We start from the raw sequence: 14,211 nt of genomic DNA, 5'->3' as shown, positions 1-14,211 counted from the left end.
CAGACAAATTCTGTAAGTGTCGACACCCAAGTAATAGGACTTATGTCATGCTCTTAGTCACATCTCCGCATCTGCGCTTGCTCAGCCAGGCTGCTACAGAATATGGAGGTCAGGGACAAAATCTGAGCTCTGGGCGGTTGGTGATTTGCTAAATCGGTGGCCATGCTGGACTTCAGTGCAGCGGTCAGTCTGTGCGGCTGCAGGGTTAAAGGCTCGGCAGGGACAAAGCCTGAGGACCACATAACCGCGCAGCTGGCGGTCACTGGCGGTCCTCTCCCTGACCAGCCCCGGGTTTGGTGCTTTTAAGGACAATGAACTGTGGCTCGGGAGGAGAACTATTCCCATCTGAGTTGGATTATCTGACAATTTAAGTGCAATTGCATGAAGAGAACATGAAGATATTCTAGATAATAGGTCAGCCTTGTCTGATATCACATAGCGCTAGCTTCGGTCTCTTGGCTTGCTCCACCCTGTTCACTGGCCATCCAGGAGCACAGCGAGGCAGAAGTCCTGTAAAACTTGCACAAACTTAATAACAAAAAAGAAAAAGAAAAAAGAAAAAAGGAAAAATAAATTAAAACAAAAGGTACCTCTTCATCTGAATAAAACCCTGTTCATACGCACAATGGAACAAATTAAGCTTGTAGAGCCAGCTGTAATTTTGGCATTTCTCAACTTTACAAATAAACATTCTTTAATTAAAGCTCGTCTCTCGCTTCCGATGATTTTAAGAAAAAGCAAACAGAAGCAGTGCTGCAGGAGCGGGAACCTGCCCTTTCCTGCTCACGGAGCTCGCTGCCGCTGCACGGCTAACTGGTTGCACCGGCGGGTCCCCTCCGCGTGAACTGGTCTTTCTGGGAGCAGCTTACAGGGGAACGCAGGTCAGATTTGCTAATTAGCTTAAACAGCTCATTCCCAGCACACTGGTTAAAAAAAAATAAAAATAAAAAAATCAGGACTCCTTTGGGAGAGGTGGTCCAGCAGGGAGGGCAGCACAACCTGTGACAAGCAGGATGCGTCTGGCTGGGGAGATTTGCCAGACTGAGTCAGTCCTGGCTTCAGTTCCCAGCTGTGCTTATGCAACTTCTCCCATATCTTATTTGTACGAGTTTTGAATTATATCTGCCTGGCTCTTAAGATCAATAGGAGCCATTGCTCCAGCTTATAACCACCAGAAGCCATGGCATTATCATGGGTCACTAAAACAGCAGGGACTAGAGGACGAGCAAGCGCGCTCCTACAGCCCAGGGCTCCTTTCCCAAGGGGCTGCGGCGATTCTGGGGAGCGGGGCAGGGCCACCACAACCAGGCACGGGGGCTGCAGGGAGGGATTCGGTGCCCAGCATTCAGAGCGCAGCAGGGACCGGAGACTTTAGCCCCGAGTAAGTGCAGATGACGATTTTCAGGTGTGTGTAACTTGGCGAAGCAGAGCGAATGTTCATGGGAGCTGTAAAGATCTGTAAAGATCTCCTTCCCGAGTGCAGGACTTGTGCCATGACAAATTTCCAGTTGGAGGGGGGAAAGCTAAGAGGGTTCTTTAGAGAAGCGGTTGGACAGCACAATTATTTTTGCATGGAGTAAGGCATTTTATTTTTCATTTGCTTTTTGACACTGCTGCTGAAATTATTATTCCAGTAGGGGCTGAGTTGATCCATACTAATTTAAGTGTCTAAAGTAAAGTTACAAATGAGCTGTGTTTCCATGAGTAAGATTCGCAGTCATCGTTGCAAGGTTTATTTCATGGCAGTGAAATCATTACCAGTAAGCAACTGGTGTACTTTGAAAACAATGACATTATTTAATGATGATAATGAAATAAAAAGGAGTTTCTCTAGCAGCCAGCGTAGCTGAGTTCAGCACACGAAAAGTTTTGCATTTATTTACATGCTGCAAGGGAAACCTGTTGTTAAGAGAATAAAACAGTAAGAGCGGACTTTAAAGAGTCTCTCCACTCTCATTTGTTTGATTTATGCAACCAGTTTCCAGTGGCTGGACTGGCTCTGATGGGCTGCACCTCTGTAAACCTGCCACAGTTGACTGTGATGTTTTCCTGACTGTTTTTTCCATTTAAATCAACAGCTTTAACCCCAGTCTTACCCCCTCGGCTCTAATTTAGTCTTGAGGATCGCCTATGGGAAATTTCAGTTTTAGGTTTTCAAAGGTTACCCAAAGTATCAAGTTATTGGATTATATTCAGCGGGCAGATTTGGGGGTAGTGGGGAAGAAGCGTGATCAATATGTGCATCCTCTGGAGCTTTGTGAAGGAACTCTCCCAGGGAATAATTTAGCCTCTGATTTTGCAAAGTGTTTGGCACGGCTCAGTGCTGGCTGGAAGTGCTCAGCATCTCGTGGATCGCGGCGCTGGATGTGAACTTGGCTCTTTCTCTCTTTTATATGGCATTTTCAATGCTGTATATAACAAAACTGGGCTTCGGCCAGGATTTGTGACTTGGGATAGGGCTACTCCCAGCGCGAGCCAAACATCCCAGACATTACTGTGTTCACGTGCTTTGTTTTTCCTGAAGAATTGCGTATCTCTTCGTTCTTCTCCTGTTACCAACTGGCTTAGCTCAGAGAGGCTCTTCATGGCTCCCAGAGGTTGACTTTGGGGTTGTCGTTAGCTCGAGATGTTATTGGCAGTGGGTTATAGGAGCTGCCGCCAAGAAACATGTTTAGGCATTTGGATTGCTCTTGTAAATTTTAATTAATCACTTTGCTGCTGTATAAGGCAGCACTGTAACACATACTTAATGCTCAAGTATTCAATTTCTTACAGCAACATTGCACCGCGGGTTAAAAAATAAAGCTGTGGGGTAACAAACGTCTGCATTCACGGCAGCTTTACTTGTAAAGAGTCTTTGGAAGTGCTGCCGGTGCCTGGAGGAGCCGTGGCGCTGGGTGCGGGGGGATGCACCCGGCTGCTGGACCTCGGTTAGCGGGGTGGTGGCGGGGCCTCCGAGCAGACCTCCCTCCGCCGGTCCCTCGGGGATGCTGTCATCTCCTGGCACTCCGCAGACAGCTAAAATTACCCGCTCAGCTGTGTGCAATAGTGGTCTGGCTGCTAACGAGAAGCGTGTGGCTGGGGGTGGGTTTAGAGGGTCCAAACTTCTCAGGCTCTGCGCGATGCATTCGGTCTTTGTGCATTTGCTTTTACGGGAGGCTGAGCGTAAGCCCTTAAAAGCAGCAAGTGTCAGGCAGAAATGAGAGCCGGTGTTGTTTTGCTTCTTCGGCCACCCCCGGCATGTCCCAGAATAGCCAGGCATGACCCGTGCTGTAAATCTAAGCCAGACCTGAGCCGGTGCTGCCCCCTCTGACCTGACCCCGTCCCCCGGCTGCTGCACCAGCCCGGGGGAAAGCTGCGCCTTCGCCGTGGCGCGGCAGTGGCCGTCTGTCTGGATGCACGGCCCCAATTCTGCCAGCAGCCACAGTGAATGCGTGCGACAGCTCCTACAAACAGCTCTGCAAGCACATGTGCAGATGCTTCAGATGTGAACATCCGGGATTTTGGAGTGGGATGCCTGGGCATTCCTTACACATAGCCACTTTTTTTTTTTTTTTTTCTTGGCAAAGACGTCTGTCTAAAGCCCGTGTGCCTTTTGAATGATGCTGAAACATCGTTTTGGCGTGAGCCATTGGTAAGAGGAGTTGGGTGGTGGAGAGGATTCCTGGTGCTGTTGCTTTACATAAAGATGAATTTTACAACAAGAAAGGCTTTCTGTTCCCAAGTTTGTTAACGCAGCACTTTGCATCAACAATAAATGCAGCGAGTAAATCACAAAAGAGAATGAAATTATTTGGCACTGATGTTAATACTTCATACAGCTCTATGGGGTGGTCTGGGACCTTATAGTATGGCAGTAAAGTTGCTAAACTGGTGCAAGCTATGTCCCTGGACAAAGGGGAGAAAAAGCCCAGACAGCAGGATAGAGGATACGAACATCCTGCCTTCAGGTTTTGTTTGCTGCCATTGATGACGTACATGATGTTCTCGCTAGAATAGGCATTTGCTGTAGAAGTGAACATGGATGAAGAAATCAGGAGGATTTAAAAAATAAAGGATTCTGCTGGGGGTTGGAGTTGCTACAATCCAGACTTCAGAGCAGGAAGAGGCATGTTCGATCGGGTTCGCTCCTTCTCCCAGGAGCTAGCGCTCAGCAGAGCGTCACGGAGTGTTTTCCAGGGCTCTGCCCAGCTTCGCGGTGAATGCATTAATGGGTCTTCCACCACCTTCCTCAGGAGGTGTTCCAGTCCCCACGCTGTCTGTTCTCTCTGGCAGCGTGTTTTTGTAGTACTCAGGCTAAGCTCTCCTTTCCATAACCTACTCCATTGGCAAAGTGCCCCTTCTAGATAATTTCTTTCTGATCTGGTGTTTACACCCATCAATTATTTGCAGACTTTTATTCCCTCCCACCTTATTTATTCATTTATTCATGTATTTATTTATTTATTTTTACACTTAACTGAAATATAGATCTGGGTTCCTTAACCTCACTGAAGGGATCAGTGCTCCGCTCACCGTGTTGCTTATTCCTGGACAAGCGGTAGTTTGACTGCATTTTGCAGCCTGCGTCCCTCACCCCAGATAGGCTTCCGGACCAGGCTGGAGTTTTTGCGTTACAGCCCCGTGCGGAGGATGCTGTGGAACTGCATCACCCTGAGACATTTGGCCAATAACCTACGTGAAGGGATGAAGGGGATAATTTTGCTGTTGCCTTGTTTTTGATGCTCTGTTCTGCAATACCAGTGCAGCTAGGTGGTAGCCCAAGACCCAGAAAGACATATTGAATATATACCTTTTTTTTTTTTAACCCAAGAAAATAGGCTTATTACAGAGCCTACCACCAGAGGAATTGCAACGATTGTGATTTCCTGAGATTTTACCCTGCTCTTGTTTCTGAAATGCCTATATCATGTCATTGCTCTTTCACTACTATTTTTTTTGCCTACTTCTGCACGGGAGTTTTCTGGGGAGATCGGCAGAGGCTCAGCACATCAGCTGCCTTCCAGGGGTGCAAAACATTATAAGGGCTGACTCTTGTAGCATGACAAGGCTGTGAAATGTGTTGTGTTTTTTTTTTTTTTTAAATCAAAAACCAGACTTTGCAGCCAGCCTCATTACTCACACGCTGTCCTTATGGGACCGTGCAGCCTCGCCTGCGTGGTGCTGCCGTAGCTGCCTGCTCCCGACCACGTCCCGGAGCCTGGCACTCCAACCTATTGATTGACATCTCCGTCTCCAGCTCTGATCTCATGTCTTGACCATCTGCTTCTTCTGGTGGTCTCCGGAGGGTCTGCCAATCAGCAAAGCAGGCTCAAAATGCACAGGCAAACGGGTTAGATTATTTTTGGACCTTCCTTGCAGCCATCTGTTTGGGAGGGAGCCATGAGCTTGTCTTACCCAGCTGGGTTAAGGTGCTGTGGCAGCCTGCAAGGGAGGAGGAAGCAAACAGGATAAAGAAAATTACCCTCTTCTTAAGGAGCTGAATCAGCTGCGAGACGGCGCTGAGCTCTCAGCCAGCAACTGGCACCGGCAGCGAGATGCTGGGGCAGCTCCCGGCTCCCGGCCCCGTCGGAGCTGGCTGCGCCGTTCGCACGACACCAGGCAAGGCAGCAAGTTTGGTTCGACTTTGAAGCTGACTCCAGTTGCCCGTGACAACCTGGGTCTGAGTCTGTTTCACATGCACACGCATCCGCACATGCATATGTTGCTATAACAACCGGCCGGGACTTTTAAAAAAATGCTGGACTCCGTTTTCCAGGTTGCAAAGCGCCGAAGCTTCGCTGCAATCCAGGAGGCAAACAGCTGCCTTCGGGTTTATTTATTTATTTAATCTTCCTAAAAAAAAGCTCTAAATCAAGTGTGCTAGGCAAAATGTCTGGGTTAACGATAATAAAGAGTCTGTAGTGCCTCGCTAGGAAAAGAGAGGCACACGAGGCTCTGCCTGCTGCTCTGGTGTTTGAAAGAGCCCAGCCAGCCCTGACGTGGTGAGGTGGTAAGGGATGAAAACAAACTACTGGTTCGGGTGTCCCCAGGGCATCGCAGTTATTTAACGCCACCGGTAAAGCCACTGTTGTCACAGGCAGCAGTAAATCACAGATGAAGATTTTGACCCGAGCTAATGCAGTCAGACGCTGCTGAGAGCTGGGGACGTGAGCAGCAAAAACCCCGTATTGGCCTTGGGAAGCCCTTCCCTACAGGTGTAGGCTCTAGCTGAGGTACTTGTAGCTAGTCAACGGCGTTTGTCCCCTGCAGCAGGCGGAATACTAATGCTCTCTATTTTCCCCTTTTTCTCTGAGTGACACCCTGAGCAGTGTTGTTGTCCAAAAAAAGAGGGGCTTTTCTCATAGGGAAAAGGGAAAGCAGGGGAGGCACAGCAATCCGCGTGTGTTCTGCAAGACGTGCACGTGTGCGGTGGTCCTTGCGTGCTGCTCTTCGTCTGGCCTGTGTTTGAAAGCCTTGCCTATAAAAGCAGCCCCAAGGAGGGCAGGGAGCTCTGCTCTCCCCTTGTAGGCAGCGCTCGGTCTTCCTGCGCGCGTCGTGACCCAGCCTGCTGCTGGGGCCGCATCCTGCCCTGCAGGGGTGCTGGCACTCTTCACCACCACCCCTGCACAGCAGGATCTTCTAGGAAGCCCTGTCATTCCTAAAAGTGACCCGCCTTTCTTCATGTTTAGATTTAGTGGACACAGTTTACGTTGGATTGCCATATTCCAAGTTCAAGCCCATGACGTAAGGAAAGCCTTACATCCTTGTGATCCTGAGATTGCCCCAGTGCACACACCGGTGTCTAAGATACCCTCGATCTTTTTTTTTCCACCCAGATGCTGTGTTGAGGGAATGGAGGAAAAAAAAAATAATCCTTTGACTATTTTTGGTGGATTTCTAGAAATGCAATAGTCCAAACCCAGCTGCGACTGGGTAAGTGGAGGTATGGCAATCCCAGGCAAGTGGGTGTGTGGGCAGCATGGGTCTGTGCAGCCTGCAAGCTGGCTCCATCTGCCTGGTGCTGGACGCCTTGGGGAGGTGCTGCAGCATGGACATGCCAGTGATGCTGTGCTGAGCGTCTTGGATGGGGTGCATGAATGTGGTGCACGTGTTCAGATCAAGTGGCTGGTTTATAGCTCCTGAGACCAACCGTGGTTTTTGATTAGCGTGAAAGATATTCATTTTTTCCAGCCCTTCTGATAGGTTTGTGTATAAGAAGGGGTCTGTAGACATGGGCTGGGATGTTGGCAGTTGTTTCGCTGGTCGTGCTCTGCAGGGGATGGTGGTCTCCCGTTAGCACTTGGGGTTGCATACATGATCCCGGACTGTGCTGAGTGGTTCTTGGAGACCTGTGGGGGATGTTTTGCCCATATTCAGAGGTGGGGTTCCAGCAAGGTCAGAATCTGATGTAACCGTGCCCTGTTCCAGTGGCTGGTTTTGCTTTCCACTCTGCTCCTTTACCTCTCACGGCTGACTGGAGGCCTCAGCCCCTAACAGAAAATGAGGAGCTTTTCATCCAGAGCTCCCCAGCCTGAATCCAACCCAAAACACAAACTGCACGTATCCTGTGGATGGGGCTAGCCCGTATCATTGGAAACCATCGTATTTTGCTCAAAGTGGTGGATTCCAAGGAAAATCCTTGGGCTGAGCTGGCTTTGAGGATGGACCTGCCTTTGAGACCCGGCTGTGTGATACCCAGGTTGTGTGAGGTTGGCCCTGCTCAGCATACGCATAGCTCTTTGCCAGGCCTGGCGTTAAATCCGCACACCTCTGCTTTCTAAACTCAGCTTTGACATACAGCTTCTTCTCCAAGGTACGAATTAGCTCATTAAACACTTTGCATAAGATACCCAGGCGCTGGCACTGAGGGAGAGGAAATCAAACCTGCTCCCGCTTTGTTCACCTGCATTCAGTGTCAGGAGACCTGCCTGAAATGATTCATCCCCAGCCGCAGGCTCCGGAGCCGTGGTTTGACTTCTCCAGAGCTGCTCTATGGCCGGGGACAGGCTGCTGAGCTGAAAGGAAGCTTTTTAGCTGCAAAAATTGTGCAAGCCAGCATGTGCTATTTCTGGAGCGGGCTGTAATGTATGCGTCTAGCCTGGCTCTCTTCAGCAACGGCCAAATGTTTTTCAAGCAGTAAAGAAGGTAAAATAGAGCAACACTGTGCCAGAGCCAGATTTTCCGCGCGTTCCCCGAGCAATGCCTGCAGGGACCCACACGTGCACTCACGGCCACGCAATTAAGCGCACCGATCACCAGCGGGATGGAGCGGGTACCCGTAACCTCAACAGGGCTGCAAACCCAGTACGAGCGTGGGCTGAACCGGCTCGCTAGGGTGCTGGAAACAATTGGGGCAATGTTAGGGTGTTTCTTTGCCTGGCCTACACATTGCTGCTCCTTGGGAGGGTGAATCCGCCAGGACAGCGATGCGTGGGCATGGCTCTACAGCCTTTGGGTCTGGGGGAGGCTGATCGGTGCAGGGAGCGGTGAGCCTGTGGCAAGCTTCCTGATGCTGGTGTCAGGCAAATAACACAGTACCACTACACTTTGGGGCAGAGGGACAGTTGCAGGGGACTTTTTTTGGGCAGTGCCGCAATCTTTCCCATCTGAGTGGCCTCTGACACCCGGGTCAGGCTGGTCCTGCTGAGCAGGGGCACTCGTCCCTGTAGGGTTGCACCTCCCAGGTGAAGGTGCACTGGAGGATGGGGCAGTGCGGCCCCGTCCTCACCCCTCCGCTCCTGGGGACCTCGGGATCCTCACTCACTCCATCAGATCTACTGTGTAATTCCTGCACTTCCTGGGGGTGAGAAGGGGGTGAAGCCAACCAAGAGGGGAAGAGATGGAGAGATGGACCTGTCTCCTTCCCCCGGAAGATGACTGCACTGTCCCCCTTGCTGGATGCCACTGCTCAGAGTAAGGAAAAAAGGAGGAAGGAAAGAAAACAGCTGCACATGGGCTTAAGAATGGGTATAAATAATGCAGGACGGGGTCTTTTGACAGGCTCTGATCGCACTGGAGCTTGGCAGAGCAGCATCACGGGGAGAGGGGCAGAGATGTCCCCTGGTTTCCCTTTGGGAAGCTGACCGGGATACGGGGCTCTGTAGCATCACTGAGTGCCCGTGAGCACGGTGGCACAGCCACCTCTGTGTTCCCTGGTGTGGAGACTGGGGGGGGTGTGTCGAGAGAGAGCATGGGGGGGTGTCCTGGTGCTTCAGGAACCCTGCTGGTTCACTGGGGGCAGGCACCGAGCAGGATGGAAATGGACCTGGGCCTTCAAGGTCGCTGTGAAACCTTAGGTAAATTCAGGTTTGAGAAAGGGACAGCAAAGTCCCTAAACGGAATTTAGGAAAACAAAAGAAAAAAAGGATAAAAAGGATGTTTGTTTATAGCACGTGCTTCAGGAACTAATTGATCCATGCTCATGGTGCTGCGTAAAATCAACATTTACTCACCACCTCTATGGGTTCTTAAACTGTTTTTGTAGCACTTTTGCATCCTTTACCCTTGCTAAATTTGATCAGTTTTGTTTTGCAAGACAGCGGCAAGATGAAGACATAATTTTTTTTTCTTTGTCTGGCATAATTAAGTAGGGTGTTTTTGTTTCACCAGTGCCTTTAGCTTTTTGTTCGCACTAATATATAGTATTCTGACTGTCCACATTCAGCCCTGTCCTGCCATGGCATTTGTGTGTCTGTGTGCTTTTGCAATAGCATTGTACAGAGTTTTCTGTGCATCTGCATGCGTGTGCCAACACGTTTTCAAGAGAAGCCACTAATAAGGATGCAGATTTAAAATTATTTAATCTAATTGCTGGCAGCAGAAGGCACGATGAGGAAGATGTTATGAAGAATTGCTGGATGGGCTAACAGTGTTAGCCCCATTAAATCCTCCGAGTATGAACTGTCTGTAGATATTTCCTCCTGCACAACAAGAAAAATGAATTTAATCAGACAATAGGGCTAAGTTATTCTTTAGGCCTGTAATAAGAGATAAAGAAAAATAAGAGTAGCTAAAGAGCAATAGGAGTAACTTATTCTTTAGTTCTGTTTTAAGCCAAAACTCAGGTTAGTGATTATATTTTTTTTTTCCTGAGCATCTTCCCATAACCTGCTGTGATTTTTGGATTTCTGTTCAGGCTTAGCCCTGCTGGCCCTGGGGTTAGAGGGCAACCAGGGTTCCCGACCATGCCGAGAGCCACTTGCCCTGTGGCACGGCTGTGGGTCTGTGCCCACCTGCGTGGCCCAGCTCTGATGTGGTCAGGATGGGGTCTGGTTCCCATTCAGGGTCCCTGGTTTCAGAAGAGCTGCAAAGCCCATCACCAGCAGGCCCCCTGCGCCTTCTCTTTGTACGGCTGGAAACGAGTCGTTTCATGTGTAAAAAAAAAAATAAAAAATAATAAAAAAAAATATCCCTGCAGTGGTATTCTTCAAAAACTATTTCAGATGTAACATTTATGAGCCCGGCTGCACAAGCAGCAGCTCTGCTCTGACCGTGAAGGGCAACGGTGAGCAAGCGTGGAGCGGGTCAGCCTGCCTCGCCGCAGCCCCGTTCGGAAACGTGCCTCTGCAGAGCAGAGCTCTCGAGGAGAGCAAAATGAGGGGCAGCAAAATGAAAAATGTCACCAAAGACGAGTCCGAAACGGTGGCAGAAGGGCTGGAGAAAAGGAACACAAAAGGGCGAGTAGGAAAAAGCCCTGATGCCTCCGTGGGAACACGCAGAATAACGTACAAGTTACTATCACGGTTGGAGTGGATGCGTGGGCCTGTGGCATGGATGTTTTGTTTCAGATCACCGCCTTACATCAAGGTCTCCTGTGTTTCTCCCCAGGCTCCCTCTCCCAGGTCACCACAGGAGCACCTGAGCCTCCTCCAAGCTTCGGAGATGAGCCTGTAGCAGCTGGCCAGCAGGTAGGAGGCTCAGCCACGGCTTCGGTGCCCGCTTCCGTGGTTCGGGAAGCGTGGGGAGACCTCGGGGTGTGCAGCTGTGTGCTGCAGGGCCCGTTGCCGTGGTGTTTGGGGGTTTCGTCTGTCTGCACGGCTTCCTGCTGGTTTTACGCGCCTTTGAGGTGATGCGGTCGCTGGAATTTGCAATTCCAAGAGGAGGTGTCTGGTGACCGATTGTTTAAAAGGATGTTCTGAGTGGCAAGGACTGATCCATGCTTTCAGTCCTTGTTTTTATGTATTTATTTCTGCTTAGTGTGTACCATTGGTCTTGTTTGGAGCTGCCCAGCCAGCCGAAACAGCCCGTGCTCCTGTACGGGTGCTTGCTGGAACTGCCCGATCCCAGGAGACGCGGAGGTCACCTCTCCTGCTCCCTGCTGCTGCGGTTTTCTTTCTGGCTCTTTAACCAGCAACTTCCTAATATAAAATATTTAGAAGCAGAGGCTGCTGTTGTTTTTTTGTGCCTTGTAGCTGAGGACATGACCATCAGGTACCCAAATCCTGTCCTCCCTTACCTGCTCTCCCTTGCAGCTGCACCTTGCAACTTTCATGAAGTTTCTTCCCTTATGGGTAAAGATTTGCTCTTCTTAGCGCTGCTGCTTGCCTAACTTTAGAGAAGTTTGCGGAAAGAAAATACCGCTCATGGAGCTCTTACAAAACCCTCCAGGAGAAGATGCTGCGCTGCTGGCGTTGACGCTGACCGCCAGCACATTTAGGGTGGCACAATGCAGGGCTTGGCATGTGTGCTGGGGGGTGTTAAGGGCTGAGAGTCACTGGGCTGATGTGAGAGAGATGGACACAGCAAGAGGAGGACGGTGGGAGGATGCTGCCGTGTGGCATAGCCACGTCTTTGGTCCCAAGGGCCAACACTAATATAAGGGGGCAGATTTTGCCCCCCAGGGAGCAGCAGGTAGCCTCTCTCCAGCGAGAGCTCAGAGCTCCTCCATCAGCAAAATACTTCTTGCTCCACAGCCCTTATAGCTCATTATCTCACTGACCTTTAATTTTGCAAGTGTTTCGTCAGCCTGGTCCAGCTTCTGACCTCCGTTCCTAGAGGCAGCAGGATAATGTATTCATCTGCTGTGCTGTCTAGCCGCTTTGCACCCCTCCTTCCACCCCTCTGTCTCTGGTCTTTTTGGCAATCTGTCATTTTTTACTTTTGGTATGGGTCCAGGAGCTGAGTAAAAAGTACTTGGGCAGCTGCAGCGAGAAACAATGGGTTTTAAATGTGCTTTAACGTGTTTGTAAACGAGTGCACTTCATCAGGGTCCCTGCCCAACGCACTGACAGCAGGCAAAACTGATGAGACTCTTCTGAGGTCGGAATTAATTACACTGCATAAAGTGGTGCAAAATGGGCAAATGAGGCAATGGGAAGTGTCTCCTGTCCCGCTGTCCACATCTGTCCACGATGCCATGCTCATCGCAGTGGTCGCTGAGCACCGGAGATTGCTCTTCTCTTAGCTGTGGCGGTGAAGATGGGCAAAGATTGCTAGAAGTGTTGGGAGGATTGTGTTGGCTCCATGGAGTGTGTGGGGGGATGTCACGCTTGTTGGAACTCATCTATCAGGGAAGACCAATACAGAGAATAATCCTACTGCCTTGTCAAAATATCTAATTTCCTTCAAATATCCACAGCTTGTTCCTGGTGAAAAAAAAAATATTTTTGGCTTTTCATATACATATATATATATATATATAATTGGATAAAATAATCCTTTACTGCAGATGACTTGAAGAGGGAAGCAAACTTAGGAACATAGGGAGGGGGCAAAAGATCCGTAGTTGATGCCCATGGACTGATGAAACCAGCTACCCCATTAGCCCAAACTCACCAATTTTGAAGCCTAAAGACTCGATTTGCAGCCGGGGGAATTGTGCTCCATGGCTCAGGGCTGTGCTCCTGGTGCTTAGCGGAGCAGGGCTGGCTTCGTGATACACAGGGACACAACCAGTCATGCTGCCGGAGTTTTTCTAGTGGGGAAGTGAAGGAGGAGAAAACCCAAAGCACTTTAAAACCAACCCCTCTGCCGTGCTGCGGCTCAGCTCCCCAGCCCCTGGCTGCTCGGGGATGGATGCAGCCGCTCTCCGAGCTCCTCTGTGAGCAACAGCGTAATTGCAGAAATTGGCACGGTAGCTTGGAACGAGATCTAATTAATTAATTCAAGACATGCTGGGATTCAATTTTATTAAACCTTGGAGTCAGAGTAGACCGGATGAAATGTAAGCAAAGGTTGGGAAAGGAGGGGTATGCGCGATGCGTGCTGCGTTGCCACCAGCGTGCCCTTCACCGGCAGGCTTCCGAGGGCACGCTCGGGATGTAGGTGTACATACCCACAGAGACATCCAGCAGCAGCCTGCTCCTGGGGATTTCGCTCCAGCCAGGGCTATCAGGGAGGCTCTGCTTCCCTTATCCACTTCTAGATTTGTGTGTGCAAGGTGTCTGCCCCATCCCTCCGTCCTGCTCCCCAGCAGCATCCAGGAGTGATGAAGAGGCTTCTCTTGCCTCTCCCCTGCTTCTGTGCTGATGAATGTGGCGTGCTCCATCCAGACCTGCCTGTTATTTCATAATAAGGGATATCAGCTCTGGATTTACTGCCTGTAAAATGATTTGGTGTCTTCTGGAATGGAAATTCAATACGGTCGTTGCTCACATAGTCACATCTTGAGGCTTACTCCGCTCCCAGAAGCTGTCTGGTCAGGCATGTATGTGCTGGCACGGCTTTCCACTGCTGGACTTTGCAGGAAAAAGTCTTTTTTTTGTTTTGTTTTGTTTTGTTTAGATAGGTCAACCAGTGCATATGTGTTTTTTTTTTTTTTTTTGCAAACCCCTCAGCTCTCTAACAAGAGGTACAGCAAAGGACCCAGCTGTTTTAGGGATGTTGTTTTGCCTGCCGCGTCTATAGCGTCCCACGCGAGCTGGCTTTCCTCTTGACAGTTTTAGGAATATACTTACTACTAATTTTAGCCCTCTCTCCAAGGTGGATGTATCTTTGGGGTTAGGGCACAATGAATGCCCTATTCATAAAACTACAAACACTGTAAAAAGAAGAGAGAGAAAAAAAGCGTGTCCCACCCTAAAACGTTTCTGATCTCCAAACAGCTATAATTTTGGCTTGCTCAGAGAACAAGCTGAGGTAGTGTTCATTTTAACAGCCAGGAAAGGGCTGTCTGTTTATATTTAGGGCCTTGTAGAGTTGCGCAGTATGTGCAGGTGGCACATTAAAACGTGTGGATGATTTCTTACCAGGATAAGGCTGTGTTTTTACTGGATTGCCTTTAATTTTGTA

At 49.6% G+C, this 14,211-nt stretch overlaps 1 protein-coding gene across 6 annotated transcripts in view; it reads left to right on the top strand.

Moving 5' to 3' along the window:
- Positions 1-14,211, top strand: part of HIVEP3 (HIVEP zinc finger 3) — a 303,544-nt gene that overhangs the window by 153,571 nt on the left and 135,762 nt on the right. For 2 of the 6 annotated variants that reach the window (XM_083810205.1, XM_083810203.1), the window contains exon 3: positions 10,810-10,889. The exons of the other annotated variants lie outside the window; for them this stretch is intronic. The gene's annotated coding sequence lies outside the window, so the exon portion shown is untranslated. The remainder of the gene's footprint in view (positions 1-10,809; positions 10,890-14,211) is intronic. 6 annotated transcript variants of the gene reach the window in all.

Source organism: Anser anser (assembly GCF_964211835.1).
Source record: "Anser anser genome assembly, chromosome: 24".
NCBI lineage: Eukaryota > Metazoa > Chordata > Aves > Anseriformes > Anatidae > Anser > Anser anser.
Note: the sequence above shows the minus strand (reverse complement) of the source record. Positions and strands in the feature narration are given on the sequence as shown.